We start from the raw sequence: 6327 nt of genomic DNA, 5'->3' as shown, positions 1-6327 counted from the left end.
GCTTGTTCCATGTGAGGCTCACAGTCTTAATCCCCATTTTACAGATGAGGTAACTGAGGTACAGAGAAGTTAAGTGGTTTGCCCAAGGTCACACAGCAGACCAGTGGCGGAGCTGGGATTAGAACCCACGTCCTTTGACTCCCAGGCCTGTGCTCTTTCCACTAAGGCAATGTGTCCAACCTAAGTAACTCGTATCTACCCCAGTGTTTTGAATGGCACTTGGCACGTAGTGAGCACATAACAAGTACCATTATTATCATTTAGGTACTCTGCTTCTTTTCACTTCTATCCACCATGGGTTGCGGTGAGGCAGGAGACCCCCTGCCTGACTTTAAAGGGTCAGGAAAAGGGATGAGGCAATGTTTTTCATGTTTCCTTCTACAGTCCTAGAGCAGGAATTCCCTTTAAACACAAACACAGGTGAGAATAATTTTTCGTAGTATTTGTTATGTGCGTACTACGGCTAGGCATTGTACTAAATGCTGAAGTCGATAGAAGCTAGTCAGCTTGTGCACATCCCATGCCCCACATGGGGCTCACAGTCTTAATCCCCACTTTACCAGTGAGGTAACTGAGGCACAGAGAAATGAAGTGACTTTCCCAAGGTCACACAGCAGACAAGTGGCAGTCCTGGGATTAGAACCCAGGTCCTTCTGATTCCCGGGAACGTGCTCCACCCGCTAGGCCAGGCTGCTTCCTGCTACATTATGTTGTGTGTGTCCAGGTAACACACGCAGATTCATGTACCCAGTAACCATAGGCATCATCAGTACCCACCCTAGCCCTGGAGTGGGGGTCTGGGACATTTGACCAACTGGCCCTCCCCTCAGGTCAGGCCGGCCCATGACGCAGTTCTTCTGCTTACCGACTTCTACTGATTGTGCTTCTTTTTTTAATTCATCTCCCTCTAGCTAAAAGAATATCTGCAAGGACGTAGGCAAGAGAAAACCACAACTCCAAATCATTTTCAGTTCAGGCACCTATTTCTATCCCTGGTTCATCATCCGCTGCCCTTCTTGGCTAGCAACACGGTCCTTGCTCATTTCAAAAGACTTGTGGCCGGCATGGCTTGTGAATTTAAAGAAATCTTAGAATCACAAGTCAGGAAGGGACCTCCAGAGATCATTCAATCCATTCTCCTGACTTTAGGTCAGAGACTGCGGCTAAACCAGCTCAGCAGATGAGAACGAAGTCTCAAAAAGCGCCTGAAGAGAAGAATCTAGTTTCAAATGGCTCCACATCTCTGGGGTTAGAAAGGCAATAGAGCCTATATCAAAGGAAGAATTCGGTCCCCAGGGCTCCGTGCCTGTTCTTATCAAGTGCCAAAGATCCATGAATATTTTATAAAATGAATTACTTGCTGCTATTGTTGTCACCTCTTCTGTGGAGTAATGGCACTTTAATCTCTGTCATTTTGCATTTTTCACTTTTGCTATTAAGGTTTCCCTGCAACTCATTGCATTCCAATTGGAACAAAGAGCTTCTATCCCAGATTCCCTTAGGAGAAGACGTTTGATTTTAATGATGGGACCCCGGAGACTTCCTGTCATTTTGAGGTTGATCATGATGGAGTCTCCTGATGGAAATGGTGGCCAGACTTATAGCCTGTCACCTCCAGTGTGTTGCAAGATACACATGGAGAGGCCAAGGTGTGAGATATTCATTCAATCGTATTAATTGCGCGCTTACCGTGTGCAAAGCACTGTACTAAGCGCTTGGAATGTACGATTCGGCAACAGAGACAATCCCTGCCCAACAACGGGCTCACAGTCTAAAGGACATGTGACCAAACGCAGACTGTGCAACACAAGCTTAGCATTAATTGACATTCCAGACTTAAAGTCACTATTCACCTACCGTGTTCTTCCATTGCTGGCACAAAAACTCCATTTTATGCCAGCTATCCCCTGGAGTACGCCAGTGCTTACTACAGTGCTTGACACAGAGTAGGAGCTTTAAAAAGATCACAATTATTAGATGGGACTAGTGGGAATGGTTTTCTGTGGCTTGGTATTCATTCAGTAGTACTTATTGAGCACTTACTATGTGCAGAGCACTGTACTAAGCGCTTGGAATGTACAAATCGGCTTGGTATGGGGGTCAATGCCTCACGTCTGGCTAGTGACAACAGTAGCACAGTAGCCAGCGATCTTTGATTTCAGGCTGAATCCTCTCTCCTCCCAGAGCTGATTTTCCAAGTTTCCAGACATCATTTCTTGCAAGAGCAGGCTGCCCAAGTAGTAGCATTTTCTGGCTGTTTGAAGGAGCACAACATCCATGATGCCTTTAGAGCATTGCTGTATTATTGTACAGAGCACTTAGTACAGTGCTCTGCACACAGTAACCGTTCAATAAATTGAGAAGCAGCGTGGCTTAGCGGAAAGAACAAGGGCTTGGGGGTCAGAGGACGTGGGATCTAATCCCGGCTCCGCCACTGGTCAGCTGTGTGACCTTGGGCAGGCTACTTAACTTCTCGGTGCCTCAGTTACCTCCTCTGGAAAATGGGATTAAGACTGTGAACCCCACATGGGACAACCTGATTACCTTGTGTCTCCCGGTGCTTAGAACAGTGCCTGGCACATAATAAGCGCTTAACAAATACCATCGTTATTATTATGATTAAGGTAGCACTGATTTTCAGCCCAACTTGTTTAGCAGGTTGTGCAAAATATACAACCAGCAATTTAAACCTATGTCTCCAAGAGTGTTGACATTCAGACTGTAAACTCGTTGTGGGCAGGGAATGTGTCTGTTGTATTTTTTTACTGTATTCTCCAAAGAACTTAGAACACTGCTCTGCTCACATGAAGTGTTCAGTAAATGCGATCGACTGACTTTGGGTTTGTAGAAAATGCTACAGACGGTGGCAACTTCACTAGGATGTGAGCCCCCATCCTAGAAGGCAATCTGTGGGATTGCTTTAGTTGTATTCTCCCAAGTGCTTAGTACAGGGCTTTGCACATACATAGCAGGCACTCGGTAAATATCAATCGACTGAAGCTGAAGGAGCTTACAGTCACTCGTGCCATCCTATTGGTCATCTGCAGCATCTGGTGATATTTTCACGTTGACTTCCTCCTGTTCATATGATCCTTATGAAGGGGAGGCCTTGGTGATTCACCGAATTGAAAGCCTCTGTGAGAATGATGAAGACCATTGCACGGATCCTGTTCCCGACATTTCACCTGCAGCTTTCTAGCCATGAAGATCATGCCAGTAACGCCTCGCTCGGGTCCAAAAACGCATTGGTTTTCAAGGAGGTATTCTATTTCCCAGATGGTCAGTTACGAGGGTCAACGTTACTCTTGGATAGAAATTTTCCAGCAGTGGCCAGGAGAGATATCGCCCATGATGGCTATCGTATGTGGCCCGATCGTCTTTCTTCTTAAGCAATTGGACGATGTGTACTTCTCTGAACTCCCGTTGCACTTTTTTGGTGATATTTAATAAGCGCTGAATATGTGCCAGGCACTGTACTAAGTGCTAGAGAAGATAAAAGTTAATCAGGTTGGCTGCAGTCCATGCTTTACGTGGGGCTCACAGTCTTAATCCTCATTTTGCAGATGAGGGAACTGAGGTACAGAGAAGCGAAGTGACGTCCAAAATCACACAGCAGACATGAGGCGAAGTCAGGAATAGAATCCAGGTCCTCTAATTTCCAGGCCTGTGCTATATCCACTAGGTCAAGCTGCTTCTTTCCAGACCTAGAGAATGAGCCCATGCCCAGAGAATATTGATAAACTCTCCGGTAAGCTTGTGTCTGCCAACCTTGTACGCTTCGGCAGAATGCCATCTGGGTCATCTGCCATCTGTGGACTCGCATTGAACAGTGTCTTTGAATAGTGCCCACACAATCTTGGGTTCTGTGCTGTTGGACCATGAGAAGAAGTCCAGAACCTGATCCACTGTGTTGGCCATCTTGTGATGCTTGGTTGCCAGAGTCACCGCTTGCATGTTGAGCTTCTTGGTAGTTGGTTTGAGACAGTGTTGCTATGGGAGTTGGTCTACTGGCGGGCAAGATTCTCCCTTTACTATCCCAGTTAAGGCCATTTACAATAGGCTACGAAAAGGGATATTTTGACTTATCCCCATAGCACTTTTGTTCCAATCCTGACTCTGCCGCGTGTCTGCCATGTGACCTAGGGCAAGTCTCTTCACTTCTCTGGGCCACAGTTACTTCATCTGTAAAATGGGGATTGAGGTCGTGAGTGCCAAGTGGGACAGGGACTATGTCCAACCCAATTTCCTCATATCCATGCCGGTGTTTAGTACAGTGCCTGGCACATAGTAAGTGCTTAGCAAATACCACAATTTTTATTATTTGCATAATTTATTTCTTTATATCAATGTCTGTCTCCACCTCTAGATTGTAAGCTTGTAGTGGGTAGGGAATGTGCCTGTTTATTGTATACTGTAGCTCTTAGTACAGTGGTCTGCATATAGTAAGCACTCACTAGATACGACAGACTGACCGACTGTAAGGTTCTAGCGGACTGGGAACGGATCTACCTTTTAGTAGAGTGATCTGCATACTTAGGTGCTCAGTAAGTGAGAAGCAGCATGGCTTCGTGGAAAGAGAACGGGCTTAGGAGTCAGAGGACGTGGGTTCTAAGCAGTTGTCTGCTGTGTGACCTTGGCCAAGCAGCTTAACTTCTCTATGCCTCAGTTACCTCATCTGTAAAATGGGGATTGAGACTGTGAGCCTCACATGGCACAATGAGATTACCTTATATCTATCCCAGCACTTAGAACAGTGCTTGGCGCATAGTAGGTGCTTAACAAATACCATAATAATTATCATTATTAATAAATAACACTGATTTATTATCTCTGAGAGAAATAATTTAAAAATAGGCTAAGGCCTGTACTTAATGTCATTGGAGCTACCACTTTAAGGGACTAGGGTTGTTTAGCTGACAGAAAGGAAAGTTGACAAGAGAAGGATTAATCATTTCCTTGAAACACGGGAAGTAGTTTTATAGGTTGGACACTGACCTGTTATGCTCCACGTTCACTAAGGATCCGACAGGAAGGTGAGAGTTTACGTTAATGGGGGAGAGGTAGTGTTCAGTCAGAGAAAAAGTTTCCTGACAAACAGGAATGAGCCTAAACAGACCCGAAAAAAGGAATAGACAACCATCATCCAGCTGCTTAAGGGCAAGAGACTTGACTAGATAATTTCTTGAGATCCCCTCATTCGCTTTAATGTTGAGCATCCATCGTTTTATTGGTCATTTCTTTTCATCTAACGTGTTGCACAGGTGGCTGAGGAACTCTTTCCATTCTGAAGTGTGCTCAGTGAAAATGACGTCTCAGTGATCCAGCATTCCTGGGCAGGTCTCAGAGTGGGTGTCTATTCTCGGAACCACGAGCGTATTGATTTTTTAAGTGTAGAATCGCAGGGCTACAGGGCGCTGGAAGGGTCAACTAGCCTATCCTACTGCCTTCCGATAACATCATACCTAAATTATTTCCGACGAGAAGAATTCCGCTTCTTTTTTGAGCACATTCCATTTTCGCTGTCAGGAAATCATTCTTAAGTCAACTGTAAACACCTGACTTGCTCATATTCTATCTTCACCTAATAATATTTACAAAGCACAGGGATATATACCTGTCATAAAGCTGATGTGGTTCCAGACCTCTAGCAATCGCTACTGAAAATTCAGTTCAGAGGGCCTGGCATATCATTCTCTTTATTACCCACCGTTCACCCGTCTGGTAATCCTGATTGTTTTTCTGTCTGGAGAGACTTTTTTTAATGGTATTTGTTCATCACTTACTGTGTTTCAAATACTTTTCTATGTGCTGGGATAGATAAAAGTGAACTAGGATGGACACAGTCCCCGTCTTGCAGGGAGCTCACAGTTTAACCCGTCACCAACACCTGCCGGTTTCATCTTTACAATATCGCCAAGATCTGCCCTTTCCTCTCCATCCAAACGGCTATCGAGCTGGTACAAGCTCTCTTAATATCCCGACTGGATTATTGTATCAGCTCCTCCCGGATCTCCTTTCCTCCTGTCTCTCCCCACTCCAGCTGATTCTTCATTCCGCTGCCCGGATCATCTTCCTACAGAAATGCTCTGGGCATGTTACTCCCCTCCTCAAGAACCTCCAGTGGTTGCCTATCAACCTTCGCATGAAACAAAAACTCCTCACTCTTGGCTTCAAAGCTCTCCATCACCTTGCCCCCTCCTACCTCACCTCTCTTCTCTCCTTCTACATCCCAGAACACACACTCCACTCCTCTGCTGCTCACCTCCTCACTGTCCCCCATTCACGCCTATCCCGCCGTCAACCCCTGGCCCACGTCCTACCGCTGTC

The sequence above is a fragment of the Ornithorhynchus anatinus genome, chromosome 7, assembly GCF_004115215.2.
Source record: "Ornithorhynchus anatinus isolate Pmale09 chromosome 7, mOrnAna1.pri.v4, whole genome shotgun sequence".
Taxonomy (NCBI): Eukaryota; Metazoa; Chordata; class Mammalia; order Monotremata; family Ornithorhynchidae; genus Ornithorhynchus; species Ornithorhynchus anatinus.
This window is presented reverse-complemented; position numbering follows the sequence as displayed.